Here is an 18,511-nt window from a genome sequence, read left to right as displayed (position 1 = left end):
GTGTGTGTGTGCCATTTAAACTATAGTTGAAAATGTGTACACTTTAGTTTTGTGTAGCCAACACTGGATAATGGGTAAGGGCACAGGATCCTGGGGCTAGACTGCCTGGGTTCAAGTTCCAACTTAGCCACTTGCTGGCTGTGAAATACTTGCTTTAAGCAAGTATTTAAGCCTCAGTTTCTTTCTTTTTTTTTTAACTTAATCCCAAATGTGATAGTAAGTCTGTCTGTTGATCTGAAAAACAGAAATTATTTGATGAGAGTCTATGTGAAAACTTTAAAGTTTTTAAAGCCACTGCCTGGCTCAGGAAAGTCCTCAGCTTTAGCTGTTAAAGGTTTAAAAGCCACTTTAAAGGTTTTAAAGCCACTGCCTGGCTCAGGAAAGTCCTCAGCTTTAGCCGTTATCAGCTATGATTATTATCGTGTTGGCTACACGTGTATTGAGGCAGCAAAATGCTCAAGGATAACAAGCAAGTATCCAAATTATCTCATCAGACCCAGCGACAGGCATATGTGTGCATGCCCATGTTTCAGCTCAGAGCCCTTTGTCTAGAACTCAGAGGCCCAGGCACTATCAACTTGACTTTGCAGTGGAGCCATCACTTTTGTTGATCAATGAAGTTGACATAATGCTCTTTTTTTTTTTTTTTTTTTTTAACACCAACCGTGTGCCTCGAGCTAAGTGTGTCAAGAAGAGCATGCTTCAGTTGGCTGGAGTGAGCAATTCAACTTGTGGAGGAATGAGAAATGTTAGTGCCGAGAATAGAAACATAAAACCCCGGGGTAAGGTAGGAACCTACCTCAGGACCTTGGGCGAGTCACCCACCCGTTGGGGGCTCCCTGTGCCTCAATGGAGTGAAGAATTATCCCTTCCTCGCCTTGCTGCCTCCTGGGAAAGTCGATAAGAATCAAGTGAAATTAAGACTGTCAGGCTGTCATTGTCATCCCTATCAGGGGAAGGGTCCTCTGGGGCCTGAGGGGGCTCTGAGTGAAGCACAGCTGTGTTTTCTCCAAGGACCCACCGTGTTCCCATCCTCTCCCATTTTGGCCCAGCCTCTGCCTGTGCAAATGTTACTCGATCCTTCCACAGGCCATCAGAATTCCACTTCCGCCCAAGAGGGGAAAGGGCACATTGGAGGCAGCATAGACATTAAACACAGTATTTTCAGAAGGAGCAGACATAAACTTGCAGAAGTGCTTTATTTTCTGTAATTAGACTTTATTTTACTGGAGGCAGCTTTGGGTAAGGCTCAGGCGTCTCTTGGTCCATTTTATCAGAAGGAACCATGGGGGTCATTTCATCCATCCCTTTTCATCTAAGCAGCACTACATTCCAACTGTGAAGGCATAAGCTTTCCCTGTCAAGCAGGATGCTGCCCCAGACCCTTAGCATCAGGAAACCCCAAAGTCAAACCTGAATCCAGCCTGCTGAATGAAATTTCAGTCCCATCCTCCCTCCTCCTAGCAAAAGAAGGTTTGGGGGAGATTTCAAAACAGAAGCACTTCTCTCTCTCCCCGGGGAGAAACCGAAGAGGAGCAGCAGGTACTGCTCTTCAGCCAGCACACCCATCTCAGGTGACAGGTCCCCTCCTCAGTGTGGGGTGACGTGGTGGGGGTAGGTTACCGGAGTAGCAGAGTTGGGGGAAACCCCTGGTGCCCTCCTGCTGAGCATCTGACCTTGAGCCCTTTACCTCAGGTCCCCCTTTCCATCTGAAGAACAGTGAGGGGTCAGCAGACCTGACTAGAGGGTCTCAGGCATGGGTGTCCTCTCCCCCAGCCCACACATGAACACACGCACACACCCTTCCCAACACCCAGGTATGCAGATGCACACTCCCCCACAGGACAAGCAGCCTGGAAATCCCTGAATCAGCTTTTCTGCCGTCCAGGGTCTGTGACAAGCAAGCTGCTGCCCTTCTGAAGAGAGGCTCCAGGCCGGCCAGGAGCCGCGGGTGCTGCAGCACTGCAGTCCCTGGCTTCGGGAGTGAGGTCTATGTCCTGGGGCGGGGGATGCCTGGAGGAGGGGAGGAAGGGGGATTCACTGCGGGTATTGGGAATTTCCTAGTTCCCCAGACTCTGTGGGGATGAGAAGCCCTGGAAAGTCCTGAATGACTGCCCCCCCCCCCCCCCCCGCCCAACACACATGCACACAGGATTTTTGTGTGTGTGGGTTGGGGGGTAAGGAATGTCACTTCCTGGGTCAAACACCAAACCCCAGTCCTGGTCCTGAGTGTGCAGAGCAGAAGGCAAACAGAAAGCAGCTGCATGGAGGGTGAAGGAGAGGCTGAGGGGAGACGGCGAGGATGGGGTGGAGCTGGGAAGGTCAGGGGCAGTTAATGGCCAGACAGCAGCAGAAATTCCACCTGTCGAGCTGGGGCCCCGAGGTCTTATCCGGTGAGGTTGGGGGTTGAGGGTGAGGCCCAAGGATGAGACTGAGGCACAGGAGTGCTGCCCAGGCTCTCGGTTCTTCTTGCCCCTCCTGGTGCTCACAGTGGGTGTCAGCCTCGCTTTTTCCAAGTGGGAGAAAGCAGATCTGCAGAGGTGGGAGGTGTTGGGTCCATGGCAGAGCCCTTCTGCTGGGTTCCTATCTGGGAGCAGGCAGAGGGTCCTGTGCCAGCAGACGCTCTTCCTCCTCTCCCCCAATCCCGTACCTCTCCATCCCCCTTTCTCCCCTCTCCAGGTGGCCTATGAAGGCCCTTGGCACCAGCCTTGATCTCACCCTCCGGGACAGACTGAGGCAGGGGACCGCGGGCTGCCGGAGCCCTCGGAGCGAATTCCTCAGCTCCCCTTCCCCTCCAGCATCTGCCTTTTGTTTCATCTCTCTTCTCCCTCTCTTCTGTCCCTTGACTCAGGAAAACCTTCATCCGTATCTCCTGAAGCAAATCGTTTCCCTCCCACCCCCGCCCGCACGCTTTTCCCTACAGCCAGGGGGTCCCCTCCCCGCCCTCCCTTCCCCCAGCCAATCCCCGGACCGGAGAGGCTGTAAACTGGGAGCTGGCGGGTGGGGTGGGGAGTGTTGCAGGAGTGCACGGAGCTGGCGGGGACTCCTCCGCAGAATCAGGGGAGTCCCGTAGGGCTCCGGGGGCTCGGAGCCGGCCCCGCCCTCCCCAAACTTCTGCAGGACCGCGCCAGTTTAAACCCCTCTCCCCCAGCCTAGTCCCTCCCGCACACACTTCCCCTTCCCCTGTCGTCCATTTCCCCCTCCACCGGCAGTCCGGACTGGAGAAGGGGGGCGCGGGCGCGAGGAGGCGGCCTCTCCCGCAGCGGGGATTGCCTGGGGCGGGGGCCCTGCGTCGCGGTTTGCGGGGATCGCCCTCGGAGGGGCCGCACGAGCTGTGTGCAGGCGGATGTGAGGAACATCTCAATAGGCGGGCGAGGGAAGCGGGATCAGGTTGTTACTACTGCAGAGAGAGAGAGAGAGAGAGGAAAAGAAGAGAGAGAGAGAGAGAGGAAAAGAAGAGAGAGAGGGAGAGAATCGAGAGCGAGCGAGCGCGGGAGTGAGGGCCGCAGCGGCAGGGCCGGCGGGGAAGTGGGAAGAGGGACCTGGACTTCGGGACCCCAGCCGTCCCCGCCCCCGCCCTTTCCACCAGCTCAGGCTGAACGCGCCCAGAACGTCCCAGGGTGAGAGGGAACCCCAGGCGGGGCACCCCACGAGGGCAGCCAGTAGTCCCGAGCCAAGCCGTGCCTCGACCGACAGTGGCCACGTCTAGGGCCTGAGGCGCGGGCGGACGCGGAGTCGCCAAACGGTGACACTTCGACTTTTGGGGCTTGGCCCTCACCGCGGGATAAACTAAGAGTAGGACTGAGCCCGCGGTGGGAACCGTAATCCGGAAATCCATGGGCGTCGGAATTACCTGGCTAGACCCAGGGGAAGTGTCCTGAATTATCTCGGGAACCCCTCGCCCCCAACCTATTTCTCCCCGTGGAGAGCCCGGGTCCAACGCGGAGAGAAGGCGAGAGAAGCCGCGGTGCCTTAGCGCTGGGACAGGGGACCTGCGGGGAAGCAAAGGCGACTCGCCGCAGAGAAGCCGTGGGAAGGGCGCGGGAAGGTGCATGAAGTGGGCGTGCGGAGAGAAGTGGGTGCGGGGCGCGTGGGACCCCGCCGCGCCTGCTTCGCTGAGGAGGAGCTGGAAGACCATGCTCGCGCGACACTGGGGAGCCCCTGGCGCAGAGTGGGGTGTGCCGGAGGCACCCGCGGTGCGCAGGACTGGCTGCCTTTCTGAGCGCCCCCGCCTTGCCGCAGCCGTCCAGGGTTGAGATGAGCGTCTGCATTTTCCACCCCTTCCTCTCCCAGGAGCTTTCCCACACTTTGACACGCGCCACGGCTCTGTGCATTGGAGGAAGCAGGCTCCCGGGGATCCTGGATATATCTAGGTTCCCATCTTGGCTTGCTCCTTAATATCTGTGTGAATTCAGGCAAATTACCAACCTCTCTGAGCCTCAATTATCTCATCTGTGAAAAGGGAATATTACCAACCTGCAATAGGAAGTCCGTAGTGTGATATTGACTAATGCACAAGGAATGGGTTTTTAAGGTTCTATGCTATCACAGAGAGGGCTCAAGTTAGAGGAGGAGCAGGGATACAGTTCACAGTCCTGCAGTTGTCACCATGCACACGATCCCCAAAATGCCCCAATGTCCTGTGTCCTCCTCCTGCTGTGCACTGGCCACAGGCTCCAGGAGTTTGCATGATCTGGTCTTCGTCATGGGGCCTGGAGAAAGGAAGAGCTCAGCCACAAAGGCCAAAGGCCAAGCAAGTATGAGTCTGAGCAAAGTGTGGCTCTTGATGATGAAGGAACACGAGCCAGCGGCATGGCATCCCTCCATTCAAGGTTAGTCATGAGGAAAGGCTGTGAGATGCAGCCTTGGAGAAAAGCTGAAGGAGCGGGGCACATCGCCTTCCACAGGGATGTGTTAGATGAGTGACACGGCAGGACGAGGCACTGAAAGGGGCTGTGGGATCATCTCATCCAGCCCTCTGTTTTGATTATGGGGAAACTGAGGCTTAGAGAGGGGGAGCTCCTTGCCCAGGATCACACAGCATGTTAGTACCAGCGATGGAGCTTGCCAGTCATTGTAGACCCTTAATCCAACACTCTTTCCTTCCTCCCTGTTAAGCACCAAGCAGTTATTTTCCATTTTTTCTAAAATCAGAGCACAAGGTAAAATGCCTTGACTGCAGCAGAAAGGACATGGGTCCTGTTAGGAAGGAACTTCCTGATCTAGATACTGAGATCATGAGGTCCAACCTTCCCATTTTGCAGAATAGAACACGGAAGCCCAAGAAAATTAAAGAACTAGCATAAGGCGACTCGGTATCAGACACTTGAATTCCCAGGCCTGAGCTCTCTCAGTTATGCCAGCTATGCCACGCTGCTGCTCTTGAGCCAGACAGGGCAGCAGGTTAGCCAAACGTGAAAAAAATAAACCCAGATGGGCTTGGGGAAGGGAGGGAGGACAGAAAGACAAAAGACCAAAAGAGAGAAATATTACTTCCAAGACCACGCTTTTCTTTCTCAGCTTGTCTCAGTTGGCCCCTGCTCAGAGCTGTTGAGGCTGACAGCTTGCTTTGCCCTCTGAGAGGAGAGAGGAGGGAGACAATAGCCAGCCCCATTGGTCTCACTTCCATTGACACGGCTGAGTGAAAGAAAGTCAATATTTGCCCAGTGGCAAAGGACGGGGAGTAAGTCTGACTTGGGATGGGGCAGGGTAGGGGCGAACAGGGTAGGGTGATGGGGCTTTTGTGATTGCTGTGTTGCTCATGGAATCAGATCTTGGCAATTTAACAAAGGGTGCATTTGGAAGCAGAAGGGTTTCTAGTAGAAGGTAATGTGGCTATACTGCAGCAGGAAGGGCTCATGTGAGCTACAAGGAAGGACTTCCTACCGGGGAATTGCCCGCTGTTGGCAAATATGCTAGGTGGAAAACCGTGGGAGTTGATCCACCAGACTCGCTTACTCTCTTGGGAATGAGCCAGATTTGTTACCTGCCCCTGAAGGGGCCACAGTGACATTCCTGGGGGTCAGTGCTGCCACCCAAGACTAAACCTGGTCCCACAGCCACCAAATTGATCATCAGGGCTGTCAGTCTTTGGAGACCAGAAAGCCAGAGTAGCTTCCTAAGCCCTTAGTTTGGCCCTGGGCACTGAGGGAGGGGCAGAGGGTGAAAGGGTGAAGGAAGGCCCTTTGCCTGGCCTCAGCCCAGCCAGCCCTGAAGCCAGGAGAGATACTGCAGCACCTATGAGCAGCCAGCAGGAGAGTCTCTCAAAGCTGCTGCTCACAGTGGGGCAGATGGAGCCTGCCAGCTCCAAGCCTGCCTTCAGCCTGCTCCCCACTGCTCGGCTGGGCTGGGACTTGAGGGGAGCCGGCTGCTCAGAGACAGATTGCAGCCTGTCCCCCGTCCCTGTCCCCAGCACATGGCTCCTGGGTGAGAGCACAGCCCAGCTTCTGGACTTAGGTGGACTTCCTGCATTCATACTTTGTCCTGAGCCAACTAGTGTGCCCCTAGTCCGTGGTTTTGGGTTTTGGTTTTCAGGTTTTTTGAGACAGGGTCTCACTGTTGCCCAGGCTGGAGTGCAGTGGTGTGATCAGGGCTCACTGCAGCCTCAGCCTCCCGAGGCTCAGGTGATCCTCCCACCTCAGCATCCCACATAGCTGGGACTACAGTATGCACCGCCGTGCCTGGATAATTTTTGTTTTGGGAGATTTTTCTTTGTTTTTGTTGTTGTTTTTGTTGTTGTTGTTGTTGTTTTGGTAGAGACATAGTTTCACCATGTTGCCCAGGCTGGGCTCGAACTCCTGGGCTCAAGCAATCCTCCTACCTCAGCCTCCAAAACGTGCTGGGATTATAGGCGTGAGCCACCACACTAGGGATAGGTTTTGGCTGGGACATCCTTGGGGGGTCTGGGCAACCTCACCTCTTCACATCCCAGTGTTGTCATCTATAGGATGGGAGTGGCAGCTAGAGGAAGACCAGCTAGACTCTGCTGACTTCTGAGAGGAGGATGTGGTCAGATACCCACAAATGAGAACTTGAGAATTAGAGCAACCAACATAGAGACTCAGCAGCCACGGTTGGAGAAGCCACGGCTGCTGAGAGGCCTGAGTACTGGGGAAGGTGGGCTGGAGGACGGGGAAAGGCTTGGCAGTATCTGGACACAGGGGCAGGAAAGAAGCCAGGGATAGTGCAATGGCTCAGAAGAGAGGGCTTGCCCAGAGGTGGGCATCAAGAAGGCCGTCTGGGCTGGAGCTAAAGGCATGGGTAGAAGGAGGACCATTTATTAAGAGAGGCCTGAATTATCCCAGGAAATTAAAAAAAAAAAGGGTGGCTTAACCTGGTCCTTAACGGGGGGTTAGCAGAGAGGCTGCCCCACCTCTCCACTGGAGCCATCCCTGTGTGCTTCTGACAGGCCCGTGCCCAGCCTGGCTCAGGAACCGGCCATGGACATAATGCCGTGCTTTACATACAGTGCTCCTAAGCCTCGCAGCCCTGCGCAGCAGCTTCCATTATCATTCCCATTATGCAGATGCAGTGCTGAGGCCAAGAGAGATTAAGCAACCTGCTCCAGTTCCCATGGCTAAAAGTGACACAGCCGAGACTCCAGTCCAGGTCAGTCTGCCCAGAGCCCAGGTGCTAATTCACCCCACTTGGCTGCACCTGGTGTTTCACTTGGCTCCTCTTCCTCAGCGGAGCTGTCTTCTAGGTTTGGATCCACATAGAATTCCAAGCTGAGGTTTTCCAATTTGGAATTCTCCCGCTCGTTGCTCCCCTCCTCCAGCCCGTGGGTGTTTTGAGGCCATGGTTCATCCCTCGTGGCCCCTATCTCCCATGTCTGTCCCCACCCTCAGTCAGGCAGGAGAGAGCTGGCTTCTTTGGAGCACCTAATTGTGCCCCCGGGACTTGCATGCTCCACTTTAGTTTCTGGAGACCACGAGCTGTCATAGGTGTTGGTGATAATGGGCATCTCTGTCTGAAGAGTGATGGGCACATCTCTGTCCCTGGGGGCTGGCCAGCATCTGGAAGGACAGAGGTGCCCTTGGAAATGGAAGGACCAGACTGCACCTTCCTTGGCTGGCTCCCTGCCTGGGGTGCTGGCTCCCAGCTCCCACTGAGAGCAGGCTGGGCTCCCCAGATGTCTCATGACCTCTCCCAGGTCCTGGTGTGGCCCAAAGCGAGCTCCTCTGCTACCTGGGAGTACAGCTCTTTCCATCCTCTGGGGAAGGGTGCTGTGAGTGAGCCACCTGTTTCGCTCCCCCTGTGGCCCAGTTTCCTCAATTACAAAATGGCAATCACTGTCCCCACCTCACAGGGCCTGGATGAAATGAAATGCGCCGCTGGCATGGAGTGGGCACAGTGGAGGTCTCCCTCCCTGTCCCCGGCACCCACCTCTGAGCCAGGTGCCTTTGTGATCTTCCCGTTAGACCCACCTTCACAGTGTGCTTGAGGAGATCCCTGGGCTCTTTGTTGGGAAGGAAAGAGCCCTGGGCTGGGTACTAGGAAGTCAGGTGCACTGTGAGACCTTGGGCAAGCTGATCTCTGAGCCTTAGTTTTCTCCTCTGTCAAGGGGCAGAACCACATCTGCTGCACCTCCCAAAGGCCTGAGCTCTATTGTCTCCCCGTGCGCTGCTTCAGGATGGGGTTGGGTTTTATTCGTCTTGTATTCCCAGCACTTAGCATGGAGCCTGACATAGGATTTGGGGGGAACGAAAGTGAAGATCAGATGAAAGAGTGGATTTTTAAGCAATTAAACATGCTAGGGGTTATTTTCAAGGTCGGGTAAGGCAGACAACTCCTGGTCAAACCCTCATTAACCAGGGAAGTGGTCTTCATGCCCTTCCTTCACGCATTACTCTGCAGAGAACCTGAGCTGCACTGGACCTCCTTTCCCCATGGGGAGCCACGGGCCTGCCTACCTATAGTGGAGCACCGCAAGGCAGTGCGCCTGCGCGTCCACACCCCACCCATGACCACTCAGGCCCTGGGTGTCAGGGTCTGACCTAGACAGGGTGCCTCTTTCGGCTTTGGGGTTTCTCTTCTCTCCTTTAGCAGGGAGCTTGATGGGACGGAGGTTGCCAGAGTTGGGGGGCAGTGCCTGGTGAGATCCCCCACCTCCTCCATTACCTGCTACCAGGCTCAGCAATCAGGCTGCTCCTCTGGGAGCTGGCAGGAAATGCAGTCATAAACAAGACACGTTCCCACCTCACAGCCCTAGTGGTCCTCTGGGAGCTGAGCTGCTTATACAAGTACCTTTGACACCAGGAAGAAGTGACGCAGTCTCTGCAAGAGGAACACACAGAGCCAGGGAAGAGAATTCTGGGCCTCAGGCTCCCCAGCCGCACAACCTCTGCAGCAACTCTTGCCCTCCTGAACAGAGCCTGGGCTGGCTCAGAGTCCCTGACTTGGCAAGCACTGCACCCCTCGTTGTGGGTAACAGAAGGTTTGTCCTTGAGTCCATGGTCAGCATGGACTCGGCCTAGCCCCGCTGAGAGGAGAACTGAGGAAAGGAAATGAATATTTATTTAGGGTCCACTTTGTGCCAGCACATGTGGCCTCTTCAATCCTCATAACATCCCTGTGAGACAGGCACCTGATCCTCGGTTTGTAGCTAAGAAATGATCCCAGGGAAATGAACTCATCTCCCAGGGCTGCAGAGCTGCTAAGTATCAGGTTGGAAAGCAGCCCTGGCTGTTCTAAAGCCCATGTTCTCTCATGACCCCACTACCCTTTGTGCCGCTCGCCTTCAGAGGTAGAACTCTCCAAGCATCTCGGAAGGCTGGGTTCTTAAAACTGAGAGGCTATCTAGGCCGCATGCGATGGCTCAGGCCTGTAATCTCAGCCCTTTGGGAGGCTGAGGCAGGTGAATTGCTTGAGCCCAGGAGTTTGAGACCATCCTGGGCAACATAATGAGACCCCTTCTCTACAAAAAAGAGCCGGGCATGGTGGTGCGCCTGTAGTCCCAGCTACTCGTGGGGGTCGAGGCTGCAGTGAGCTGTGATTGCGCCAGTGCTCTCCAGCCTGGGCGACAGAGTGAGACTCTGTCTCAAAAAAAAAAAAAAAAAAAAGAAAGCAAGCTGAGAGGCTATCTTGGGAGATGCAAAGCCACTTTCCAAAGGATGGAAAGAAGTGGAGAGAAACCAGGTCTCCTGATGCCTCTTTCAGGTCCCAGACCTCTTGCCACCTTTGGAGACAGAGGGTCTGGCAAGAGATGCCGCTGCAGAGGGAGGGTGGGGGCTGGTGACCCTGTGGTCTCTTCCAACCCCGAGGCTGTAAGCTGACCCTCACCGTAGTCCACCCCCTCCCATTACCCAAGTATAGGGCCTATAGCTATCACCCCACCTTCCTGGACTAGTGGTGTGGCCCGAGACCCCCAGCCCTCCCTTCCCTGGGGCTTCTCACATTTCTACATATGGCAGTGTAACGCACCTGCACACAATGTTTGCATACATGTTCACAGTGCCGGTTCATGCATGTTTATACATTCATACATGGTGTTTATACACATGGCGTTCACGTGCACCCACATACACATACACAGCCTTTCTGGCATTCTCTGCCGTGTCCCAGTACTGGCTGCTGTCACCCATTTCAGCTGGGCCTGAGAGATGGAGACAGGACCCCCTCCTCAGTGCTCCGGCTAGCAGATGCCACGGTGCTGATGTTCTGCTCCATTACTGGGTTAATGGAGCCTCCTTCTGCCTCCGGCCTCCCACCGGTTGCCCACCTCCTCCTTTCCAGGGTGTGAGCGTTGACTGGGGGCCTGGGAGGCAGTGAGCCTGGCGGGGATGCGGCTGTGTGTGGAGGCCGTGGGCCTGGCTTGGGTGGAGATGGGCTGGAGGCAGGCGGCAGGCTCCTGGACGGACAGCAGGGGGCACCACTAGGTCTCCTCGCCGGGCCATCAGGCTGGGGAGGAGGCTGCGGTCTCTCCAGTTACTCTCCCCCAGCTTGAGCGGGGGCACCTGCCACCCAGCCCGGGCTCCTACCCCTGCCCCCTTCCCCCTCCCCGCACACTGGCAACACCCCCTCCCCTTACACTCCCAGTCCACGCCACACACACACCCTACTACACACCACACACACCACACACACCACACAGACACACACCACACACACACCACACACCCTACTACACACCACACACCCTACTAGACACCACACACACCACACATATAACCTACTACATGCCACACACACCACACAGACACACACCACACACACACCCTACTACACGCCACACACACCACACACACCACACACCCTATTACACGCCACACACACCACACACAAACCACACACACACACCCCACTACACACCACACACCCTACTAGACACCACACACACCACACACATAACCTACTACATGCCACATCACAAAGACACACACCACACTACACACACCACACATGCCACACACAGACACCACACACACTACACAAACATACACCACACACCCTACTACATGCCACATACCACACAGACACACATCACACACACACCACACACACACACCCTACTACACACCAGACACCACACACACACACCATGCTACATGCCATACACACCACACACACACCCTATGACACCACACACACCACACACACATAACACACACCACACACAAACCACACACACCACACACACACCCTACTACACACCACACAGACACTGCTACATGCCACACACACCACGCACACACCCTATGACACCACACACACCACACACACACCCTATGACACCACACACACCACACAGATACCACACACACCACACACACACACTACACACCCCACACACTACTAAACACCACACACAGCACACACACATCCACACTCTACTACACACCACACAGACACACACCATACACACCTTGCTACACACCATACACACCACATGCACACACCACACATACACAGCCCACTACACACTACACGCACCACACAACACACACCACACACACCACACACACCCTACTACACACCACACACATACCTCACCACACACAACACCCAACACATACACATATTACACACACCACAGATGCACTGACACACACATCCCACACAAACTCACTATACCCCCATACCACACATATGTACACACCACACATATGCCACTACCCACATACCCCCTGACATCCCACTAGAGCCTCCACCCCTAACCCGCACCACACCACCCCCTACATCACACACACACCATATACACACAACCCACTGTCCCACACACCCTAGCGCTCACATTACACACTACACATACAGCACACACATCCTACACACACATACCACCACATATACCCCTACCCACCACACACATGCACACACCACATAGGCACACTCACATCACACACACACCAGCACACTCACGCACTCCTATTAAAAGGCTTTTGCTTTCATGCCAAACCTCTAAACCCATCCCTTAGAGGAGCGGTGATCGGCAGAGCTAGTGTGTTCAAACCTTGTAACATTTAGTCAGAAAGAAAACGCATCCATTTGTAACGGTTTGTAGCTGAAATTGAAGATGTGCATCTGGCACGAAAGATATGGGGACTGTGCTGGAAGGTGCTGTGTGCCTCACATGAGGCAGAGCTGCTCACACTGTGGCTGGAGGATCCATTGATTGTGTGGGTTAATCACTGCTAAGCCACAGAGAGCTCCCCTTTCCCCTGGTGAGCGCTACCCCAGCTGGCAGTTGCCCACGCGCTCTGCGGAAAGCAGTGCCTCTCCTGGGCGCCCGACCAGGACAGACCCCCACGGTCCTCCCCGTCCTCCCTCACACTCAGAGCATGCGCACAACAGACCTCCTGGGGTCCACGGGTGCACACCGCACACACACACTTTCCGTATCCTACACCAGGCAGCCCAGGGCCCGCTGGTCCCCAAGCCTCCATCTGTCCCCACTCAATCACTCATTCGGGGTCCCCCACCCTTCCTGGCATGCTCCTAAGCATCTTGACACCCGACCAGCGAAAGACCCTCTCCTCCGCCCCAGGACAGCTGCCTGTGGGTTTGGGAGATGTTGTGGGGTGCTGGGGAGTGGGGAACCCTGGAGGCCCAAGATTCTGAGTCTCTGGAGAAGGAGGTGGGAAGGCAGCCTGTCTGGGGGCCAGAGGCAGCCCCCTGGGCTGGGAGCAGCTGGGGGCCCCAGCAGGCAGCTCAGGGCTGGCCAGGCGGCTGGACCGTGACTCAGCAGCTTCTCCGCCTTGGCCTGAGTGCGCCGTGCTGCAGTATTAACTCTGTCTCCAGGGAGCCTGGACTCCAGCTCCTCTCCCACGGGGATGGCGGGCTCCTCTGTCCTGTTTCAAGTTGTGATCCTGGCTGGGGTGGCAGAGCGGAGGGTGTGCTGAGGGGCTTGCCTGGCCAGGGCATCCCTCTGCCCCCTCACCACTGCTACCCCTGCACTCTACAAGAGTTAGCCAAGGATCAGATGGAGCCAGGGCTTGGTGGGGTGGCCTGAGGGGCGACAAAGGCCTGGAATCCAGGATTTGACAACTCAGGCAGTGCTGCCACCATGTAGCGGTGTTGTTTGTGTGATGGAGGTAAGCCACCTCCCTTTGGGGCCTCGATTGCTTTGTTTTTGAAAAGAGGCTGTGGACTGCATTGTCTGTAAGAGTCCCTCAGCCCTCACAGGCTGGGTTTTATTAATATTTGTCTGTGATTTAAGGGTACCCATACCTGGGGTCTAGGTTCAAAAAGGAATAATCCGAGGCAGGTGTGAGGTGCTGCAGATTTACAGAGCCTTACTCAGGAACCTTCACCTTCGATCATGGAAGCTGTCCTTAAGGCAGGGAGGGCAGGGATGCTTACCCCTCACACACAGCTGCGCAAGCGCAGGGAGGCTAACAGGCCAGCCCAAGACTGATGCGGGCAGGGCTCAATCCTCAGTCATTGGATTCTGAGGTGCCCATCAGGTGGCCTGGGATTGCTGATCTCAGCATAGATACAAGAGAAGGAAAACGAGTGCTACCGCAGCAAGAGAGATTGAAGTTAGACACTAGAAGGACGTTCCAACTCTCAGGAACCTGGGAGTTGTTAGCTTCCCCAGGGCCAGTCAAGAACAGACTCTGCTTCCATGTGTGCGGAATGACAACCTCGCTCCAAAGTGGAGGTGTGCGTGGACTGACCAAGAAGGCTCATCAGGCCTCGGTACACAAGGAACTCAAAGAAATGGGTAATTTATTTTCAGAATGAGCTAGAAAATTAATTCATTAAAACTTTATCTTCAGCCTCCCAGGACCAAATGTTGGACTGAAGCATTGGTGCAAAACATGGAGACATACATTTCTCCTTAAGTATTGATCTTTTTAGCCCGCGAACTTCGGTGACAGGTGTCTTGCTGGTTAACCTATTTCCATCTCATTACTTTGGCTTCTGCAAATACAATGCCGGGAAAGATTAAATACTGTAAGCTGTATCCGGTCGGCTCTCCATCATCTGCATTAATCGAGGCCAGTACTGAGTGGGATAATCCATGGAAGTGCCTAGTCCCCAGATCATATTTAACTGGTTTGGGGTGGCAGTTGATGGTGAGTGAGTGTGTGTACACGTGTGCACGTGCACACACATATGCTTTTGGTGAGGGTGAGGATCGAACTTACTCATCTTTGATGTGGCATCAGGGTCCCATTTTGGAGGCAGTCTCATTTGGGGGCACACCAAGGGAATCCCAGAAGCCTGCTAGAGGAGACAGCAGGGCTTCCAGTCTCCTGACTTTTTGTAGGGAAGAAGAGAGGCAAGGTGAGAGCCCAGGTGTCCTCTGAGGGTGAGGGGGGCAGGTCCTGGTGGCATTCTCCCTGCAGCATGCCTCCCACCTGGAGCAGGTCAGGCGATTTCTGGGTGAACTACAGAAACCCACTCATTTGTTCTCTCTTTTGGCTGGTCACAGTGGCTCATGCCTGTAATCCCAGCAGTTTGGGAGGTCAAGGCGGCAAGATCACATGAGGCCAGGAGTTCAAGACCAGCCTGAGCAACATAGTGGTACCCTGTCTCTACAAAAAATTTTAAAACTAGCCAGGCATGGTGGCACATGTGTGTGGTCCTAGCTCCTTGGGAGGCTGAGGTAGGAGGATTGCTTGGGCCCAGGAGTTTGAAGGCTGCAGTGAGCTATGATCACGCCCCTGTATTCCAGCCTGAGCAACAGAGTGAGACGCTGTCTGTAAAAAATAACATAAAATAAATTTAAAAACACACAAACCCCCCTCATTTGTTTTCTCCTTCGCAAGGCTGAGGATCCAGCTCCAGGGTTCTGAAGTACCAGAGGGTGGAAGAGACAGGCAGATTTTCGTGGGGTTCAAAATTTTAAAGATACAGAAAGATACCCAGTGAAATATTTTCCAGCTCCTCCTTTCCCAACTCCGCTCCCCAGAAGCAACTACAACTAATGTCATCAATTCCTTATGCACCTTTCCAGAGCCATGCTGTGAATATAGAAGCATGCAAGCATACATATACTTCTCCCCCACCCTTTTACACAGGTATCATGCTCACTCCCCTGCACACTGATTCTTCCACTATCTCCCTTGGAGATCATTCCCTGTTCACCCACACAGAGCAAAGCTCCAGGGCATCTGGGCCTTCTGTGATTCTCCCATGTGGGCTGACCATGGGCAGAGTGAAGACCCTCAAAGCAGAACATCACGGAAGTACTGAGAGTGTGAGGGTGAGTGTGCGAGGTCATCTCACCCCACCTACCTCCTCCAGCCTAGCTCCCCTTCCTTCCTACTCAACTTGATTGTCAATCAAGTCTCCCTTTAGTTTAGGTACAAGAACTGTGGCTGAGCTCTGAGCACATCCGGGCATTTGGAGTTAAGGAAAGAGAGAGCCTCTAGACATGTTTCTGCTTGTTATAAGAGGGCTCATAACAGGGAGAGAGATGGTGGCCCCTTCCCCCTGCACTCCCCATCCCGGTGTATCCCTAGGCTCTCTGTTGAGAGCATTCTTGTTGATACTCACCTGAAGTCCTGCTTTCTGCCCTGACAGCTCTCTACATGATAGAAAGAAAAGGATAAGATACAGGATAAGCCAACCAGGGTGGCACCTGCTCCCCAACTCCTCACTCACCCCAGGCCAAATGTGGCTGTTCTCCCTAGCAAAGGGGGCCAGAGGCAGTTAACTAGTACTCCGAGACCCCAGCATGTTCTAGGGTCTGTGCAGGGACATGCATGCCAAGCATGGTTCCTCCTGGACCCATTGCTCCCAGCCCTGGGGCCACTTGCAGGGGCCTGAGCGCTTGGGACTGACACTGTCACAGGGGCCAAGTGGCCATCCTGGGCAGACAGAAGGACAGTGGCCAGTGGACCAGGGAGAGAAGGGAATTCCTGCATGGATTCTGTTTAGTGACCTTGCTTCTGGTCTGCCCCTGCTTCTCCAGCATCGTTTCTCACTATTGGAGACTCCCCCTTCCTGAGCTTTCCCTGAGGACTGGGCCCCCTACCTTGCTCCTGAGCAGGAGACCTGGCCTCAGTCAGATTTAGACCCGGATCTTTACTCTGATCAACTGTGTGACCTTGGGCAGGTCACTTACTACCTGTCTGAGCAGAATTTGCCTCGTCTTTGAAATGATGCTGGTAATTGTGCCCTCCTCCCAGGTGGGTTAGATGAGAACATCTGTGTGCTCACCAAACAGAGCTATGGTGATTGAACCTGTTGTTGCCACCAGTGTCCTCCTGCCTGCCCTGCCCTGATGCCCTCCAGGTCCGCAGTGCCTTTGAGGCTTATTTTACTTCCAGCAACTGGGCTTGGACTTTGACCTCTCTGGCAAGTCTTTCTGAATTACTTAGAACCTCATTTTTTCAAAGTGTGGTGCCCAGATCACCTGCACAAGAGGAAATGGGGGTGCTTGTTACAATGCAGATCCCTGGGCACATTCCAGTCCACTGAGTTTTCTGAGTTAGGCTCTGGGAGACAGGGTGCAATGGCAGAGGGTCTACATTTTAACAAACTCCCCAGGGGGTCTTGATGCAGGCCAAGCCTGACAGACCCTTGGTCAGTCCCTTCCCTTGTATGTCTTCTCCCTCGTTGGGGCCTCCCAGGCCCCTACCGCTTCAGACCTTGACCTGTGGCCCTGCAAGCTGGGAGCAGGCATCTCTCCCCACCCCCAGCCTCCCTCCCCAGACAGCTGCAGCCTTCACCTAATGGAGCCATTTCATGCTTTCCTGTTCGGGTGATTCTGACCAGACACAGGAGTTCACTCTGTCCTGGGAGCCCTGGCACCCTGATCCATTTATCATCCTCAAGTCTTCCAGCTGGCTGCTGTCCCCGGGACTGCAGCTCCCAGCCGTGCGGGAGGCGAGGCAGCTGTGAGTTCCCGATAATTTGGCTCTCCCTCACACCGTTCTCGCCGCCATTCCTCCCCAGCCATGGCAGCCCTGCCTCCTAGAGTGGGGGAAATAGTCCTGGAGGCAGAGGAACCTGCTGGGCTGTGGAAGGAAGCACTGGACTAGGAGTCCAGGGATTTCGATTCTTCCTCCACCAAATGCCTGTGAGACCTTGGACAACTGGCTTCACTTCTCCGGGCCTCCAGGAGTCTTGGGTGGCATGCGGGGTATGAAAGGGTTCCTGCTGTTTTCCTTCTTTTTACATTTTTTTTTCTCTGACTCTAGAAGGGACAGCACAGCCGGGTGATAGGGGGTCACATCGGAAGGAGAGTCAGCCGAGGGAATCTTGGTCTCTCAGCTACTGGCGTGTCTCCCAGGGAAAATGGAAATGCAACCCAAGGGCAGCCTTGGAAAAATAAGCAGTGGTTCTCTACATGCTGGGCAGATGTGGGCTGTGGGAAGGCATGCGGTCTCCACCCATGCAACATCTCATTTAATTCCAGCCTCACCTTGAGGGTTTAGGAGTAAAAGCTGCATTCCAATAGTTAAGAAGTCTGACACTCAGAGAGGTAAAGAAACCACGTGAGGTGAAATGGCTTATAAGGGGGTACGTCTGACTCTCTATGGTCCTAGGCCTGCTGCAAGAGGAGAGGAAGGGTGGGCAGTTCCCAAAGCTGTGCGCAATGCCCCCACTTCCCATGCTAGCTTTGGAGTCTCACTGTACACACACACACACCCACTCACACCAGGCCTTGGTTCCTTCCCAATCTATGCTTGGGTGGGTGCCCCTGGATATAGCCTGATGATGACTGAGTCTTAACATGGTTTGTGGAGAGAGCCCTGGGCCCAGAGCCAGCCTGTACTGCACGGGGGGACTCTGGGAAGGCCACTTCCCCACAGAATTCAGTGTCTTCTGTGAAATGACATAATGTGACCCAATCTCAAGTCTGTCCTGCTTGATCATTTACAGACCCACATATTTATTGAATGTGGGCAGATTACTTGAAGTCAGGAGTTCGAGACCAGCCTGGCCAACATGGTGAAACCCCATCTCTACAAAACTACAACAAATTAGCCAGGCGTGGTGGTGAGCACCTGTAATCCCAGCTACTTGGGAGACCGAGGCAGGAGAATCGCTTGAACCCGGGAGGCAGAGGTTGCAGTGAGCCAAGATCGTGCCACTGCACTCCAGCCTGGCAGAAAGC

The sequence above is a fragment of the Symphalangus syndactylus genome, chromosome 5 (genome assembly GCF_028878055.3).
Source record: "Symphalangus syndactylus isolate Jambi chromosome 5, NHGRI_mSymSyn1-v2.1_pri, whole genome shotgun sequence".
Classification (NCBI taxonomy): domain Eukaryota; kingdom Metazoa; phylum Chordata; class Mammalia; order Primates; family Hylobatidae; genus Symphalangus; species Symphalangus syndactylus.
Note: the sequence above shows the minus strand (reverse complement) of the source record.